Below are 20,167 nucleotides of genomic sequence, written 5' to 3' on the forward strand. Positions count from 1 at the left end.
GTTCAACATATGGTAAGATTCAGCAAAAATGGATCCAACTCATGCTTGGTCAGACTCATTCTACTCATAAATATTGTAATATATTATATTAACTTGTCAGCGGGAGTAATCTACGAAAAAGCCTCGATCTAATCATTATTACTCTAGATTATAATCCTGTCATATCTGTCACACTGCCACCGTCTCTATTGTGTTTTCATGGGCTCTTCCTCCCTCAGCCGGCAGGTGGCGGCGTAGAGTTTCAGAGCGCTTTGACTCGCGAGATCGTTTATCAGCGCGGTTACCTTGTAGCAGGTACGATGATGGGTTTTTCTAAAAGCGTCAGACGCCTGTCAAGTCTTTGTCAGTCGCGCGGGGTTTAATACAGTATTTATGCTGGATATCATAACACGAACTGTGTGGACGTTTTTATCATCGCACTGACGGGGGAGATAGTCATGACGTCTGTCGAAAAATAAAACAGGTTGATGCATTTTGTCAGGTGTAGGAGCACCAAGAAGCCAATTGCAATGAGTTTGGAAGTTTATTTATTTCAACATTCCACCTTACAAGGACTACAGGGGAAATAAGGTTTATTTTCACGGTTCATCACTGAGAAGAGCGCCTGAAGACATTTGCTTGTAACCGGACTTCTATGGAGTTGGACCTGGATTAAAGATAAAGCTTTGTTGACTTGGTAAGGCCGTTTTTGTTGCTATTCACATTTATTATGGCTTTGGCAGATCATCTGTTTTGTCTTTCAGGGGTATTTAATATTTTTGATACGGCGCACCGTGTATTAAAAGCCTCTTTATCGTATTTGGTGTCACTATTCGCGTCTTCATAGATTCCATCTGCGCTCGATTGATTTTCCCTTGATGAACCTTCAGACTAAAGAAGCATTTAGCCTACAACTGTTCAAGTGATGCAGACAGTGTGTTTAAACTCTTGGACTCAGTATAGAATATCCATGATTGTTATTTTTGTTATTTTATGTTGACACTCAATTATTTAATATAATAACATTTTAATAGTTAAGTTATTGTATGTGCTCTAAAGACAAATATGGATGATTCTTCATTAAGGCATTTTTTACTAGAAACATTCAACATTTAACTTTTTTTTTTTTTTTAAGTTCGATCAATCTTGGACTTGCTAAAAGTTTGAAAATTTTAGCAAAAAATACTGTGTTTATAGCCATATATATATATATATATATATATATATATATATATATATATATATATATATGTGTGTGTGTGTGTGTGTGTGTGTGTGTGTGTGTGTGTGTGTGTGTGTGTGTGTATGTATGTATGTATGTATGTAATGTGTGTGTGTGTGTGTGTGTATGATGTAAAAGTCTTCAAATTAATGCCATTTCTGAATGAGATTGCTTTCCTGCCACTTATTATTCCTATTATAAACAAACATAATATTTTTTTCAATTGAAATAATTGACAATGTTTTTTTTAAACATCTATAAATGTGCAAAGTAGTTTCCGAGTGTTTTAATATTAAAAACACTTTTCTACAGTCATTTTAGAGGCAAAGTGTTTTTAAAGGGAACAAGAATAGGGTAACTGACAAATGTTTCAACACTCTAACAAATTAGAGATCAACTTAATTAAAAAGAAAAATAAAGCTGTTACAATATATCGTTATAACTAAGCAGTATTATTTTATTATCACCCTTATTAGAGATTAACCTATGGTTCTGGACTGAGAGTATATTGGCTGCTTTGCTGTCATGCACTTTATTTCCGTGTGTTTATGTATGTGTGTGTGTGTGTGTGTGAGCGAACTTAACTATATGCGCACGCGGCTGTTCATCCAGGAAGTCTAGACAGCAAAGACTGACAGACAGGCGAAGATGGGCCATCAAAACGTTTAAAATACTCTATTTCCTGCTGAAATAAATGTTTTTGAACGGTGAATTTGACCCTTGAGCTCCCAGTCATCCTACAGAAAAGAGGTCAGTAACATTTACTACATTGCCATGGGTCTCGTGGATAAAACTGTCAAAGGTTCTGCTTGACATATACGTGCACATTAATTTCAGAGTCATGCAAAAAGAATTAAATACAAACCAGACTTTTTAACTCAAAACAGAGTTTAATTATTTTAAATAACACCTGCTGGCGCTTTGCAAAGCTAGTCAGTTTGCTAACCTAACTGTTCTCAACCCTGTAGCCTAACGTTACCACCCAAACTTTCACTTCCTCTGCGGCTCAAATCCTCACTACGTTCACATTCGTTTTACTTTAATCCATATTGACTTGTTTAAAAATGGAGCGCGTGAGATGCATGATTCATTTATAAATGCAAGCAGCAGCGGAGAGACGCACTTCAAACTTAAGGTTAAGATGAATCTGCGTCCAGTTTGACATATTCAGAGAAATGAGGCTGATGTCAGTTAAGGCTGTTTTATGGTGGCTCTTTTTCCCTCGTCTTCAGCCCCCGCTCCTTGTGTCGCTATTTTAAGCAGCGCGTCTATCTCTCACACACGCAGCGTTTATTCTGTTGGTTGTAGATCATAATGAAGTTTATAGTCATGAGGAGCGCAGGATAGAAACATCTCACAATGAGGATGAAGGTACTTTTTTTCTACCGTTTTTTGGCGCTGTCAGCGTTGTGCATGAACTAGTTGTTGTTTTTGGGGTCATTTAGGCTAAATAGGAAATAAGTGCTGGTGCGATTCTTATTGGAATGGTGGATTATAATAGATTTAATATTCAACGTGAATCCAGTTCGTCTTTTAGCCTATATATAGCCTAGCTTATATTGTCATTTACGATTTCCTTGCATTTTCTTTATGGTTTATCTCGTGGTCATGATGGATTGTTTAAGTGCTGGATGCAGATGCACATGCATGATAAATTACCAATGTCCGATTCGTATCTCTGTGTCTGAATGAATCATACTTGTGATTCGATTCGACATCTCTTTTTTTGTCGAACTGATTCACTGAGAATCAGTTCGACAAAAAAAGAGATGTCATCATCATCATCACACCGGACTGAGCTATTCGTTCATGAATCGGACTGAATAGTTCCAAACGATTCTTGAGTCAAAAACTATCGGTTCGTAAACGATCCGGTTAACAACTCGCTAACTGGAGAACCGTCTTTATTTCGAATAAAGCTAGATTCATCCCTGTAATAAACTGACAGATGAAATCACAATAAATTATTAGTGCATCTTAATAGAAAAAAATGTATTTTTTATAATAATGTGGTGGAAAAGAAATGCTGAACTCGTGGTTCGAAAGAATCGATTTACATAAATGAGTCAGGGTCTCCATCACTGTGAAACAAGTCATGTACTGTAGGCTTACTGATAATCATGGGCACAGCTGTTTTTCAGATAGAGGTGAAACTGGGTCGATTTCGGTGCTTATGTGTATGTCATGCTACTACTAGATGTTAGTACTACCTATGTTTTTACTATGCTACTACTATGCTGTGTTTTTTTTAAACATTTGATTACTCTATACAATTTGTAGTATTTCTTATTTTTATTGATTTAAATTTTTCTGTTAGGTCTATTGTAGTTCATTCCTATATGCTTGTAATTTGTTTCTTTGTTCGAATTTTATCACTTATTTTATCACTGTTTACTTCACTGTTTTCGTTTATTTCAGACAAAACCATAGCCTGGGAAAACCCAGACAAACTACCGGCAAATTTAGATTTGCTCTGCAAGTAGTCTGGCAAAGAGCCCATTCAAGCCGATTTCAAAATCGCGGCACCAATCATAAACGTTGAGGCGGGCTTTACACGATGACGATCGCTCTAATTGGTTTTAGGTCTATCCAATTGCGCCCAGAGGCATTTGAGCGACGTCCGTTGGTGACGCCCCTTTGGAAATGAGTTATTAATGAAGCTTTGCCAGACCATAACTCAGTTACTACTGAGAATGGTCTGGTTTTAACCAGGCTAACAAAACCAACTGTTTATGGACAATACAATTTTGTGTGTATTTGTGCGTTCATGCGCAAGAAGACTCGTACAAGAACTCAATCCAGTATCTCACAGACTCACACTATGTGTGCTAAGAAAACAGTGCACAATGTAAATGCTGAATTGAGTTATCTTTGGCATCTACTTAAATTTGAAAATGGTTTGAAATCCCATTAAAATTCACGCAGGAATCGATAAGCAGAATTGAAATTATCCTTAACTGTCCGATTCCAGTATTGGAATCGATTCCCAAAGTAGTGTTTGAGGAAGATCTAGCCTAGTTCCAGAATTTGGAAATGTTTGCAGGGTTTACCATAAAAGTATTTGAAATGTATTGAAAAAAAAATTCTGATTCACTTAGTAGCAGGTAAACTATCATTGACTGCGCAAAATCTGTGCTTTTACATTTAGTAATATAATACATTTCTTCACTAGTAGTGGAAAAGCCTATAGTGGCTTAAGATCAATGCTGGTAACTGAAAGGTTGTAGGTTCGAACCCTGCCGGAGATGATTCATGAACTATCAGCATTGTGTCTTTGTTTGATTAAAACACTTAATCCAGGTTTCCTTCAGGGGGTCTGTACCGATAGTATGTGCTGTAAACTTGCTAAACTCTTCTCTGCTTATGTGTGGGCATTGGGAGACCATTCTATTATTGGCTTCAGGTTGACTCTTTAGTTTAGTTACCGGTAGTTTATTAACAATTTGGTGACCGATCAAGGTGAACTCTGAAACTCTTAAGTCTATGTGTGACTCAAGGTTTAATGGTTTATTGCTCTCACACACATCTTTTATAGATGCTCTTATCTGATTGCTGGATGTTTGGTAACTGGGACATTCCTAAATTAATAGCATTGAGACTAGTCATGTTTTCATTATGAAAAAATACACTTGTTTGTCAGTGTTATAACTGTTTCAACATGAACCTGTTTAAATGTTGCTTTGACAGCATTTGCCTCTATTTTCTATTCATTTCATGTCATGATGTGAGGTCAGATTATATATTTGCTGAATCTACAAAAATATGAGAAATTCTCAGAAACTTGTTTAAATTAATTTAATGTAATTTAGTAATAAATAATTTATTTAGTAATATATCATTATTATTTATTTTATCATTGGTATGATTGGTATCAAGAATTGAATGGGAAATCGGTGAAAATAAGAAAACAATTGGAAAGCCAAGACTTTCCAAGCCAGCAGCATGTCAATCAAAGAATCGTGCCGGAAGATAATTTATTTAATATGGTTGGTATTTAATATGATTGGTATCATGTAGTGATGCTCTGAAATTTCGGAAGCCCAAAATATTCTGCTAAAATGGCAAAAAATATATATTTTTGGTTTCAAATGAAATAGCTTTGAAGGGTGACAGTGATGTTTAATTAGCACTCCTCTGATGACGTGTTTTGACTGTGTCAGTGTCTATTTCGTATTATCAGCATTGATTTCACACACTTCAAATACGTAAAAATTTGTTTGGCAGAAATAACAAGGCGGTTCGTTTCAGAAGAATTTTACTATGACCGATTAATATTTATTCAAATTTAGTCCAATACATATACATTTAATTTGAGCTATTGTTATGCATGTTTTTACTATCTTTCAATAAGTGTGAGATCACACCTTCGGTTGTGGTGTGGACAGACATTCATGGATTTATGTTTTGACCTTTTGTATAGCATATTTGTTATTGAAAGAAGGCCAGTCTAGCGTTGGCTGTTAATATGGTCTTTGTGTATGTAGTAGTGTAGAATGAGCAGTGTCATCTGTCTTTGACAAGGACTTGTTGTTAGGCCCACTTGAAGCCACTGCTCAATTCAGACACACACACATAGGTCATACCACACATCACCACACACATTATAAATGTAGTTTTGCTATTTTCTCTAGTGAGGAGAATTTATACGGGTCTCTTGTTGATCTAAAGGTGGTTGTGTCCAAGTCTTTCCAGGCAAGCATGAGTTTCAGTGACCAAACCTCTGTTTAGAATCCAGCTTGTCCAATTCACCATCTTGGCTAATTTTAGTTCCTCTAAAATATGAGTTAATGATGTAGTAGCTTCAAATGAGTTGACCACAGTCCATGCGCGCTGTTTTTGAACTGACTTGCCCTCCATCGCTCCTTTGATGGCAGCACAGGGAGTCTGCGAGTGGCCTGAAAACACCCAGTTCATTATAATTAGCGCTACTGATTAAACCTCATGGACTTCTCTGCCCGTGTAATGTGTACCCAATCAATTCTTTCACTGCATGTCATTCCGGGCTTAACTTTGTAAACTCCCTTTTTTGTTCCGCTCTCAGTAATGTTATGTTTCTGTTCCCCACATAGAATGGGAATCTGGGGAATTCAGGGAAATTCTGAGGTCAACTTTAATGTTAGATAGACCTGCATTTGTCATTTACTTCTCTCTAGCTGCCAGCTGCTTTTACATTGCAAGTGCATGACATTGCGAGTGTATTTACCATGCGCTCTTGCGTTTCTGTGGTGATAACAAACCTCTGTTTAAGGGTGTGATGGAGTTAATAATAGTGTCTGTTCTATTAAAGCAGATCTGGTGTCATTCAAATAGCTACTGTAGAAAGAAAAAAATTTGAAAGTTTAACTGACTTGTTTAGATTGTCTTCATAGAAAGCAGCTTTTGCTTCTGTTGTTACAAATTGAGTTCTGGTTGATACGATAATTAGATTAATTATTTTCATTTTGTGGCTGACATTAAAGTTATTGACGTTTTGTTTAAAAAAATAGAAATAAACCACCAAAATCCAATTATTTTAAATGCTATAAAGGAATTTAGGCATCACATATTATAATGTACAGTATGAAAAATGGATATTCATTTTAAGATTTGCTAAAGGTTACATTTGTCAGTGTTCTATATTAACTTTTAATTGCAGCATTAAATAACCCTATTAACTTTAACCATTTATTTGATCAAAAATAAAGTAAAAATTTCAAATAAGTGTTTTTTATTTTAAAATGTAATTTAATCCTGTGATTTTGCACTGTGATGTTTAGCCTATATTTGCACCGGAACGGTGGTTTGCGGCTTTCAAATCGAGTGCATTTGGTTCTTCCAAACCGTCAGTAGTTGTCAGGAAAACACTATAACGCCTGCCTTACACCTGTGTACTGCCCAAGTCCTGCTTTCTTCTCCGACACAGAGAACAAACAAGATGACAGCACTATCGGCAAAATGTTGGTGACGTTAACATAATGGGCGATATATTGCGTCACCAAAAATTATTGAGGTCATGTACATATATTGTGCGATAAGTTGATATATTGATTATTGCGACAGGAACAGGTTAGTTCGCTTAAAACATAACTGACTGTGTTTAAGTGAATACTCGCCAAGAAGACCAGCATTTTTATATTATTTTGTGTGTGTTTGTTTGTTTAAGTGCAATAAACAGCGGAAAGAAAAAAAACCCCCTCAATTTAGTACTGAGAGAGGTGGCTTTATGTACACACACTTTGGGAGTGAGCACAAAATCTGGGGGAATGAGTTAAATTCTGCACAAATATGTGCAATCCCATGCCGAAATTCAAGCCCTGTAAACACCAACAATTTTCATCCAGAGCAAATAAAACGAGGCGGGTTTGTGTGTAACTCGCTGTCGGAGAGATGAGAGAGTGTGAAAGCGCAGCTGGTATCGTGTATCCATTCTGCGGAAATTGAGTATTGGAAGCGTTTCAGATATTTGAGTATCGTTTCGTTATGGATCGAAAAATCTATATTTTTGACTACAGTACATGGAACTTAGTTTATTATTTCAGATGCCTTTTTTAAAAAAAGACTACAATGAAAAAGTTCTAAAAGTCAACCTTTCCAAGTGACCATAGCAGTGACTTCCTTACATGCCACTGTTGAAATCCACCCCCATTTGGTGGGTTGGTGGGTGTTAATGTCAAGCCCTGCCAATTTAACCGATACAGACAACAGAGAAGAGAAGACAATATAGAAGACCATTTAAGCAAATGCTTGCTAAAGCGCCCCCTCAGCAGCATTGCTGAGAATGTAATGTTATAACGGAGTTCAAGTGCATAAATAGTTTAAACTGCCTGTTTAAAAACGTCACCGAATGCCAATTCCACCAAATCTTTCTTCTTCGTTGACTTCGCAACATCTGCACAAGCGCAACATAGAAGTTCCTCATCACAGAAAAGCGTGATCAAAAAAAGTTTGAGAACTACTGACCAAAAAAGTTTGAGAACCACTGATTTAGATGGACTGACTTATCTTCTTACATCAGTGTGAGGTCAGGAATGAGTCTTTCGTCACTTTTCGTGACTCAAGCAGTTTGTTACGCTGCAGGCCCATCTCCCTCGGTTACCCAGAGCCTTGTCTTCTGGGACTCTTCTCTCTCAATCTCTTCCATGTGAGCTCAACGTCTCTGTTGAAAAATGCATCAGGATGGGAGTAACCATGCTGGCAGTCAGACGGGGCGGCTCGAGAGTGTATGGCCCAGTAGGAAAGCGCATTAAAAATTAAACCTCTGCTGTCAGTCGTAATGTTCAACTGATCAGCTTCAGTGAGGCTCGTAGAAAAAAACGCCGCTCAAGATAACACAAGGAATGCTTTCCTTGGCGATGACACTCACGTGTGCTGATTTTAATGACTGTATTGAGAGCTGTATGAACTCGTAAAACACATTTCCTTCTGACGCTTTAGGTAATTGCATTGCTCCAGTGGATTCAGTTACCGATATTGACCGCAGCCCCTTTGCTTGTTCACAATAGCGGCCCTGTCACAGTTAGGTGGCTCTCTGGGTCACGGTACTGGAGAAATAAAAGCTGCACTGTCACACAGAAATGTCTGCTGTTGTCAATTGGAAAAAAATGTGAGAAATAGATCGCTGTCATTAGGCCAAACTGGAGGCACGTGAGTCACTGGTCTGCCACTTTGAAGACATATATGCCTCATATGAACTGAATGGAATTGAATTAAATATGATCATTTAGCAGGGAATGAATTCAGTGTCCTATAGTGTCCAATTTACCTCTTTTGGACAATGAATTGTGTGCCAAATAGCTTAATAAACCCAACTTTTGAACCTGAAACCTGATTTTTTAAAATGTTTTTGAAAGAAGTATCTTATGCTTACCAAGGCTACATTTTATTTGATCAAAAATGCAGTAAAAGCAGTAATATTCTGAAATATTATATTAAGGCCATTTAATGCCTGACACCCCGTGTCCTAACTACACACGACGCGACGCGCGATAAAAGGTATCTTTTCCATGTTAATCAGAGTTTTTGTCCTAACCAGCCGCGACGCCGACATGCGACGATTCTATTTTAGAAACGGTTTCTATTTTTCTGCAACGTCGCGGCTGGAACAACAAACACAAAGTGTGGCAATGATAATCTCAGGTACTGTTTATGTGCTTTATTCAATGTTAAAGGCGCATAATGTGACTTTGAATATAATTTAGTGATATTACAGCTTTGTAGCTGTAAAAGCAACAATGGATAATTCACCTCAGATCTTGAAATTAGGTACCCTAGAAATCCAGAGTTCTCGCGAGAGCACAAGTTGAATTTGCTCAGCGAGTTACTCTGGCGTCGAGTAATGATTCTCATTAAATATGGCCTTGTATCCGAGCTGCACCAATCACATCGGGTTATCTGATATAGGTGGGCCAGAGGCGAGCTAAATAGATGATGACAGCGCTGTGACGTCGAAGTCATTAGTAAACATTGCAAGATGGCTATGGATGAACACCAGTTGTTTGAAACGGCTTTAGCTGCTACAATGCACGAGTAAGACTTGGCTTTTTATCTAAAAGAGGAACAGAAGACGGCACTCGAATTGCTCCTTTGCAAGAAGGGCGTTTTTGCTGTTTTGCCGACCAGATACGGTAAGAGTCTAATCTACCAGTTAGCTCCGCTGGTAGCTAAGCGATAACTTGTTGTGATTGGTAGTAGTGTTATCCAAATGCGTGCAATGAGATTTTCAAATGCATGCTTGGTGCCGCCCCTCGAGCTGGACGATTTTCATTAGTTGATGCTAGACCATTAATCTTTCAGATTTAGGTCTGGATTTCCAGGCTAGAAATTAGGCCTAAACAAATGGAAACAAGAACGTCAAAACTGTGAACAAACAAGTGTATTATTTGACAAATATTGTTTTAGTAACTCTGAGTCTGTAGCCTATGTATTTCCAATAATGTTTAAATGGTGTAATATTTGTGAATTTGATTATGTAGCCTACTTATCAATTTTCTTGCGACTGCCGTGAAGATTACTCTCTGGTGTTGTGCACTTGCCGTGAGACTCCGCCCACACGCTGTTCTGATTGGCTGTGGGTTTTGATTGATTTTGACGCATCTCGCAGTCACGTCGCGTCTAGTGTGGACAGACAAATTATTTGTCGCTGTTATCTTATCGCATCGCATCATGTCTGGTTAGGACACGGTGTTAAAGTGAATACGTGATACGAGAATAAGATATCAGTGCAAGTTGCTTTCAGTTAAAACAGCTCAAATATACATTTTAGTCTGGGACTAGCTTAAGCCTTATCTGTGAAACCAGGGGAATATTTTATAAAATGTATTTTATTCCTGACCTGTGATGACAAAGCTGAATTTTCAGCATCATTACTCCAGTCTTCAGATATACAAACATATCGTTTGCCAAGCCACGTTATTTTTTATTTGCTGTGCCTGTGCTGATAGTAGATTACTCACACCTGATTATCATCTGCTCTGTTTGCACTGCTCTTTGTAGATTGTGTCGATCATTTGGAAATGAGCTGGAGGTGTCTTTATTTTTTCGTGCATTGTCAATAGATCAACCACATCTATTTCCACTCCCTTCTTCAATTTTATGGGATTGCGGTCTCTCACTAATTTGCTCTGTTTACTTAATCCAACCCTAAATATAATATCCAGCCCACTATATAATATAATTCAAGTCTGTTCTTCTGATGGAATGTGATTGTGTTGCAATGATTGCACGGCATTTTCACTTTCTGTGTGGACAAGTCACTTGTTTTTGGGAGCTTGTTACGTCACATTTGATTTTTAATGTCAGGCTGCATTATTGTCATCATGTACTGTTATATAGTTTATGGTGAGTAAAACTGATTTTTGTTTGGATGTAGCCTATAACTTTTTTCTCAAAGGAAATATGCCTGTGTGTGCAGTGCACATACATTGAAGAAACGTTACCTGAAGGCCTTTTTCAGGTCCACCTCTCTCTCTCTCTCTCTCTTTCTCTCTCTCTCTATTTGTTCACATGCATCTGTAGTTTGATCATTGTAGTTCATGGATGGCTGTTCTGTTACCCCATTACACCTCCTATAACCTCATATCATTATTGGGCAGTGCTGGTGTAAATAGGGTACAAAATGTTTTGTGATGCAATCAATGAAACCACATTCAGAGGTAGACAAAAAAACTAAAACGTTTTGACACATCCTCTGTTGACGTACAATCTAAAAATAAATATGTACATATTTTGCGTGTGTGCCTGTACACGAGCGTGATTCGGAACAGGCCCCCTGTTTCTCTCTGTTTGACAGACAGTTCAGTCGATGTGAAGAGAGCGTGAGGTAATGAGTAGTGTTCTATAAATAGTCACCACTCCCCCGTCCTAAAGCCCTCTGTTTCACCCATCTGATGTGCTGGCTGCCACACAGTAAACAGTGCTAGCATGCAGTTTATAGCATCTATGAGGATTTAGGTGATAGAAGATTTATTTTAAATCAATTTGGTCATGTTATTTGATCTTTAATGAAACAAATCTTTAATGAAACGAAGCATCAGCAATATGATAAAAGACATGAGTGATAGATTGATATATTTTTATATTAATAAACCCAATTAACATGAGTGTACCTAACATATAACTATAGTCTTTTTACAGTGCCAAACAATTGAGAATTAAGAATTTAACTATGTCACAGCTAAGCATATTGGCATTTTACAAAGACTAAATTGGCTCAACCAATCAGATTTTAGTGGGCGTATATTGTTCATTTGACAAAATTAAATAAGTATTGTAATACAATGAATGATGATGATACAACAGTTGTGTAGCCATCTATGATTTTTGCTATTATTATAATTATTATTCATATTAATAATCCTATTTTTGTTTTTTTGTTGTTGTATGACTTTTATTTGCTTATGAGTGTGTGTGTGTGTGTGTGTGTGTGTATGTGTGTGTGGTTATGTACATGTGTATGGTGTGTGTGTGTGTGTGTGTGTGTGTGTGTGTGTGTGTGTGTGTGTGTGTGTGTGTGTGTGTGTGTGTGTGTGTGTGTGTGTGTGTGTGTGTGTGTGTGTGTGTGTGTATATGTTTGAATGTGTTATTACTTATTATATAATGATATCTATTTGTTATTACTGTGAAATTGGTTCTGCATATCCTCTAGCAGACACAATTCAAAAACAAATGATTGCTCATAAAAATAGTATGGATTGATTGCTATTTCTATGTGTGACAATAAACAGCCAGTTGCTTTTTTTTTTGCCATTTCTTATTCAGTATGAAATAATTTTGTAAACATCTTAACATTTGCACTTATAAGTATGTAAGATATTCGGTCTATGAATCTCTAAGTTGAGTTTGTGAATAGCTATATTGCATTATTGTAGGCCTGTTGAAGTTCAGCTCCATTAAGCAGGCACATGTTCCCATGGGGATGTGATGTAGTCCAGGCCAGCTCTTCTACTGGAGCTTTCTCATTGGGTCACTGACAGCTCTCACCATCTTCAATGATATCTCATATCCCATAATGCCTCATCTGTGTCTGTTCTAGTGTCATGCTCTAGCCTGTTCACATCAGTGTGATCCGACGCTGAAACACATACGAAGGGGGTCTTTCTATCTTTCACATTTACATTTTCCAGTTTACTCACTGTCTGGGGAATTCTCTCTCTCCCTTCATCTCTCTCAACATCTGACATTCCTCTCCTAATGTGTCATTCATCTCTCTCTTGCATAAAAGACATTGCTACATCCACACATAAATGGAGCTTTAACCCTTTTCAGTCAAGAAGACCGTGTTTGAGTGCTTCTATAGCTTGGGTTTTCATTCCATCTTTTTGTCAGCCCAGATGTTTGAAAATCTCTCTCTGTACATTTGACACTAATAATCTCGCCCTTGTTTCTACTAGTAACATAGACACTGAACAAATGTAATCCTGCAGCAGATGAAGCATTTTAAAATGTCACTGACATTTTCAACGGATTCTTCTGTTCACATGATTCTTATTATTATTTCCTTTGTTTTGTTTACTGGCTGTTGCATTCTAATATAAATATTAACATGTAATCTTGAGTTCCCACCAAATCCAACAAGAAGTATGAAGAGTAAATATTTGCATATGTTTGACATAATCTGGACATAATCTCTTTGACATAATCACTATGGTTCATGTGATGGTAGTCTCGCTTGTACAGATTTTGACTATGCATGGAAAATATTAATACATGTGCTACGTGTGTAGTGAAGTGCTGCACTGTGTTCTTAAATATGAGCAGCTCATTATCCACGGGTATTTGCAGTGTCCCAGAGAAATAAAGAAAAGTTTGATGGTTTAATGTTTGAAAATAAGACATTCACAAATATTACTACTGCAATTTTACAGTTGTAGGCCTAATGGTTTTTCTTAAATAAACGATAAAACGTTTGTTTTATTTTGTAGTCAAAATTTCGAATGTAATATTTCCTTTTTTTTATATTTGCATGCAGTAATAATCCTAATTATAATAATAATAATAATTATAGCCTTATTGATATATAATAACAAAACTTTGGCCAATTTGTGCAGCCCAACAAACAAGCACAGCTTTGTTTTTAAAATCGCATATCTATCGGTCTATCTTTGCCCTACATCTGTCTGTTTCTTCTTTAAAAGCACTTTTAGTAATCTGTATCCAGTAAACAATTTTGTTTCCATGCAGAATGGTAGAAACTATTGCACCCTGACTTCAGAAAGTGGCATCAGATTCACCGACCAGATTAGAGTTCACCAGATCAGGAAAGTGTGTGCCATTTAAGTGTGCAGTTTGCGTCAGACGGTAAGTGACTGTGGGCGGTCCGTGGGTGTGCCTTCTGAGGCTAACACCCAGGTGAACGTGAGCTAACCTGCTGAACATTATGTGGATAAACTGATAGAAGAACGTCTGGGATTTTATCCATGCAATGAAAGGCAATGGGGTCCAAAAAGTATTTTGGACTTCAACGTTCTTTAAAAATCATCTTTTTTGTTCCACAGATGAAAGAAAGTCATACAGGTTTGGACATGTGGATGAGAATTTTCATTTTTGGGTGAACTATCCGTTTAAGTAATACAAAGGTAATGCATGGCACTCTCAGGGCTCTACGGTTACTTTTTTATTTAAAAAATTTAGGAGCACAGTCCAAAATTTAGGAGCACAGACAATTGAACGTTTTTTATTTTATTTAATGACACAATAATACTGCCACATATAACATGCACAAGTATGGAGAGCATGAGAAAAGAGAATTCAGAAACATCACGTGTGACAGAAGTTTACTTTATAAACATTTAATATTTTCACTGGCTGTCCTATTTAAAAGGACAGTCACCAACAAATACAAATTCTGCCATTTACCAACCCAAATGTCGTTATATACCCATAATATTAAAAATACCTTCAAGTGTGTTCTGAAGATTAAAGAATGATAATAAATTAATAATATATTAAATAACAGAATTTAAATTTTTGGGTGAACTGTCCTTATAAAAGCTCTAAATTAACATCTGCACTCACTGCTGAACACAATTCATGTTTCTGCCACACAATGTAAGCTACAGAAATCAGATGGCACAAATTTCGTGAATGGGATCTCTTTTTTTCGCTATCATGTATGCCGTGTTAAATTAGATTTTTAGTTGTCAGAGAGCTTCTGCATTTGTAAAGCTAATTTGCCTGTTAGCGGCTGCCTGAAATGTACGGGGATTATTAGGTTGTGACCTGTTAATGAATATGTCCCTGCAGCGAAAATGACGCCGGGAATTGCCATGCTTCACTAGAGATTCTCACTTGAAGTGTGAATGTCCGCACACAAACATTGTTGGCCCTGCTAATTCTGCACCGGCTTCTTTGCAGTATTTGCACAGCATAACATCTTTATCTTGCTCGTATTGTAGCCATGGAAAAGCGTCTAGCCATTCTTTTTGGAGCATGTACTGTTTAACGTTACCTGCCACTGATATTTTCTGCTTCTTACAAGGAACAACAGCACCAACATCTTGCTCTTGTTCAACGTCTTGTTCTTTTTGTTCGAAGATACTCTCTGTTCGGCCTCATTTGAGACATAACTTTTAAAGTAAAATGTGATACTCTTCATCCCAACACAAGACAAATTCAACGCCACAGTCGTCTCTAAACTTTTTCGCGCCGCTAAGGTTGACTGGCATTAAAAAGCAACCAATCGCAGTGCGAAACATCACTGTTGATATGTAACGTACATGTAAGGGCATTTGGGAGTTGTAGTTTTTAGCTTCGATCGGGTCAGTCGCACAAGTGCGCCTAATCTCTTTTCATGGTCGCACACAGAAATGTTTAGTCACGAATGTGACTGAAATGGTCTCACTGTAGAGCCCTGACTCTTATACAGCTGTTTTAGCACCCATCACTCTGTGTGAGGTAGAATAGCACATCAGGATTTGGGAGAAGCAAAGGAAATGCTAAGGCTGCTTCTCAATACTCAAATTGATGCTTCCTCGCTCCTCCGTCCTCCAGCCCGTGTCCTCGAAACCGATCGAAGACAGCCACCTTGAAGGACATCTCGATTCTCTTATTACACCGCAAGCTTCCTGAGGAGTCATGAGTAAGGATACACAAGTGTATCCTTCCATCGCATCCTAAGGGGGTGGAGCTAAGGCGCAAGGAAAGGAAGCGATGAGTAAGAGTAACAAACAGTGTCTTGCATGTAGTAATCATTTCCTGTGGTGACAGATGCTCATATCCTGTCTTTCAGGAAGTGATCTCATGACGCCTCACCATCATGTTTTGTTTACGGTAGATGTGCGGTGCATTTTGTGGTGATTAGTACGGTAGTAGCTGCACGGTCATTTTAACAGAAAAGCACCACATCTTAACCAGTGTAACATGATAAAGTGACTAGCAGTAAAAGAGTCTTAACTGACTGCAGGACAGATAAATTGCTTGTTGGTGGAAACACGGTGAGAGGATGGCCAGACTAATTTGCATAGATGTGTAGAGAGACAGCAAGAGATCAGATAAACATAGAGTTGAATAACAGAAGCTTTATAGAACTGACAAATCAATAGTCAGGTATACAAGACGAAACCTTTGGCCTATTCGTATTCAGCCACATCAGACGTCACATCTGTCTATATTGGATCTTTTTTGGTTCTGATGTCCCCTGTGCAGTGAGTTCCTGGTAACACACACACACACCTCGACATACTCTCAGGGGAATGATGAGTCAGGAACAGCAGATGACAGCACTGTCTGGTCAGGACCATAATTGCTGCTACACGCTGGGCCTAAAGGGCTCTACTAGATGCAGCAAGGGCTTATGGGAATGACACATTCCACTTACCTTCGCAAATGTTGACGGAACCTGACAGAGTGCTGGAGTAGGGACGGAGGTTATTTTAATTTCTTTTAATTTAATTTCTTAACTTTTTCCTGTAGGGATGACATGGGGTTTTCAAACTGCGGTCTGGGAACCCCCGGGTGGGGAGTGCAAAGGGGTGCTAGGGGATTTGTCGAAAGGTTCTGAGAAAATAATAATAAATACATTTAAAAAATTTACCAAATTTGACATTAGCACATCCTGCGTTTTAAAGACGATTCGGAAATAATGAGATTAATCAAAATGGTTTTATTGACAGCTATAGTTTAATGTTTCTATTCAGGTTCAGCAGGTTAAAATATAAAATATGGGGAAATATCTGGTAAATTTTGAATAAAATAATTTGCAGGAAGATCATCATATTTTGGGGTCTGTGGCAATAAAAGTGTTAAGCCTCCACAGTTTCATAAGTTTTGGTTTGTTCACTCAGAAATGGAAAAAAAAATCTCTGTTTGTATTCCAGAAAGTACATTTTCCAAAGAAGAGCTCAAAATTTTCAGTTTGTATTGTTTTTCTCTATTTTGTTGGGTGTCTTGGATCTTCGATTTCTGTTTGGATACCTATGCACTCACTCTCCACTTTCTTTGTATTTGGGAAATTGAAACCTATTTGGTAAAAAGTCCAAATTTAGAAGCAGGAATTCATCAAAGTAACTGACACTCAGTAGTGCATTAGTGCTCTGAATGATTAATGGAGTTTGTGATCCAAAATGTGGCTTTCCTTGTTTTATTTCTGGTCACTGCTTCCTCCCCCAAAGCAAATAAGCAAAAAACAGACAACTCCAAACCAAATAATTTCACTCAAATTCCACTTTAATACACACAAGGCGCAGACTTTTTTTTTTTTTAGCATAGTTTATTTATTTATATATTTTTAAATGAATGATTTGATTCGGTGCATTCTGGGAAATGGATAGAACAACAGCGGGTGTGAGAAGGAAAAAAAGAGCCTGACTGCACTAATTTGATTCCCAAATTAGTTCGATCCTGAGATAAAAGCTAGTCACAACTTTGAACGTTCCTTTGCGATGATGTACATAATTCATACTGTCAGTGTGTATTTTCTGAAAACAAACCCAACGCACGGATGATGATTCAGTGGCCTAGATGTGCGTCGTTTGACTCGTTTCCCTTCTGAGCTTTTACTTCCTGAGGTTTTCCTTCGCAACATTTTATCTCTATTTCAGTTTCCTCTTTCCTGCGTGGTTTTACATCTCATGGATCTCAAGTTTGTACGATTTTCACCTTCTGTTTGCTACAACAGCAGTGTAATTTGGTTCATAATCATCATCGGCAGGTGCTCTCTGCAGTGTTGTATCGACATGAAAAAAAGTATTTCATGCACATTTCCCACATGACTTGAAAAAAAAGCTTTTTAAGGCCACTATGGCCTCTTTATATCGTGATTATGAGACCGTGTGAGTGCGACAAGTTATTAAAAACTCCTATATATGTAAGGGGTTTTGGCTGTGTGTGTGAGTGAGCGAGTGAATATAGTAGCTCTATTTTAGGTCAGCTACTCTTAAAGGCTCGTGCACGAAATTATGCAAATGAGTTCCAAATCCCCAGAGACTTCCAGGGCCCGATGACATCATCATCATCTCCAGCTGATGAGAATCCAGATAGCCGGCTTGGTTCCTCCGGTCCCTCGTCGATTATACACACTCTCACACGCATGTACACACGATAATACTCATTTGTAAGTTTTATAGTGTGTGTGAATGGGGAAATGAAGACAGTGGAACTCATAAAAGGGCATTAAAGGGAATGCTAATGTTTTTAGAGGTATGACTGTGTGGTCCCTTGGAGCGCACACTCAGTGCGGCTTTAATTCATACTCTTTAGAGTCTAAATATTTGATGGTGTAAAAAGCCGGTGGTTTGTGTTTTGTGCCAGGGAAGCAGCAGCACTTGTGTGTGTGTGTGTGTGTGTTTGACTAAAGCATTAATCTCTCTGCTCTCTCTGATTGGAAAATCCTGTTGGGTTTAGGGCAGCTCTTCTTTGAATCTAGAGCATGGCAGTAGTGTGTGTGCCTATCTGCATATGTTTCTAGAGAAAATCAGTGTGTATTTTTCATGTGTTTTAAAATGTATAGTTGAGGTGTGTGGTTAAAAGGGGGAGGGGAGGGAAGTGAGCATTATTCTAGCTGATTTCCTGTGTGAGCTTGAAAGACAGAAACCGTTGTGCTCATATGTAGGTGCAGGAGTGTGTGGGGTACGTTCCTGTGTGTGTGTGTGTGTGTGTGTGTGAACAGATGCAAGAGACTTGATTCACCACCTGTGGTGATCAAATCACCCAAATCCACACACAGTCGTATAGTATGTGACCATGTGCTTGTCTCAAATCATATTTCACTCTGTCATCAGCTGTTTGGGCTAAAAGAGAAGTACAAATTAAGCCTCAGTATCAGGTCAATTCAAGAGACAATTTAAGGTCAAACTCTCATGTTCCGCTTTGACGGTACTTCTAGCCTAAGGGTGGTTGACATATAAGCCTGGAAAAGTTAATTTTTATTCAAATATTAGGCATAAAAAATATTGAGCTGTGTTATACTGACTCTTGAATTTCCAAAAACATATGCGGTCTTTTAGATTTTGTATTAGAAATTAGATTTATTCACCAATTTGTTGCCTAATATTGTCATATGGTGTGACATAAAAGTTATTCTATATAAAATGAAAATGGGATATACTCTCCCTAAGTAACTACTTTCACCATAAATCTTTATCATTTCTATCTTAAATTTACATTTTGTATTATTTGTCTAAATCATCATGCCAAGTAAGACATCTCTCCACAGCCTTTCCATATATTTTAGATTAATTATTTTAAACCCTGTCCATTGACTTTTTTCATGATTTATAACTAAAAAAGGTATTTTTATTGTCACAATTCTGAATGTCACACTAAATGATATACTGTCACACTATATGATGAACAGCAGCACACCACAATTTGTCATTGCAAAAAAAGTGTATTATGCATTCAACATTCAATGAATTCAATTCAGTTCACATTAATAATAAAAATCATCAAACATACTAACATCGTTTTAAAACTTTTAAAATGTTATTTAAGAAACTCCGAAATATGACTAAATCAAACATCTCACGTCAAGAATCTTCAACTTGAACATTTTAAAATTAGAAGAGAGTGTGTGTTTTAACAACAATTATAATTGTCAAACAGTAAAAATATGATCAATCTACAATTAGTCAAATGTTGGAGACATTTCAAATGATATCAAACATGTATAGTGTTGTATGATAATTGTTCACATAAAACCATATAGATTTTTGGGTGAATTTCAGGTCGTTTCAACATGTGGAGAGAAGAGATCGGGGAAGAGGGGTGAAGGGAAGGAGATGTAAAATAAGACAATACTGAGGTGATCGGATTTGGACTTACAGTGTGAACAAATGTTTTTGACCTTCTGAAATTTATGAGGCTATGAAATATAGTTATTTTTTGCAATAAGAGTTTTTGCAAAATTGACGTGTTTCCATGGGGTGTATTTTCCATTCGCAATTTCACTTAGCTCAATTTTAAGGGTAATGGCAACACAGCTACTTTCATGTTGTGTATATAAGACAAAAAATATCTCTATTGCAAACCCCTCCACATTGCAGTTGTTGTTTT

The 20,167-nt window shown here is 37.4% G+C and overlaps 1 protein-coding gene across 3 annotated transcripts in view; it reads left to right on the forward strand.

Annotated features, from left to right (window-relative positions):
* The first annotated feature begins 277 nt into the window (after positions 1-277).
* taok3a (TAO kinase 3a) overlaps positions 278-20,167 on the forward strand; it is a 70,666-nt gene continuing 50,776 nt past the window's right edge. The window contains exon 1 of one of the 3 annotated variants that reach the window (XM_082170221.1): positions 278-676. The gene's annotated coding sequence lies outside the window, so the exon portion shown is untranslated. The other 2 variants (XM_082170220.1, XM_082170222.1) reach the window with 2 other exon arrangements.

The sequence above is a fragment of the Leuciscus leuciscus genome (genome assembly GCF_965113295.1).
Source record: "Leuciscus leuciscus genome assembly, chromosome: 5".
Lineage (NCBI taxonomy): Eukaryota > Metazoa > Chordata > Actinopteri > Cypriniformes > Leuciscidae > Leuciscus > Leuciscus leuciscus.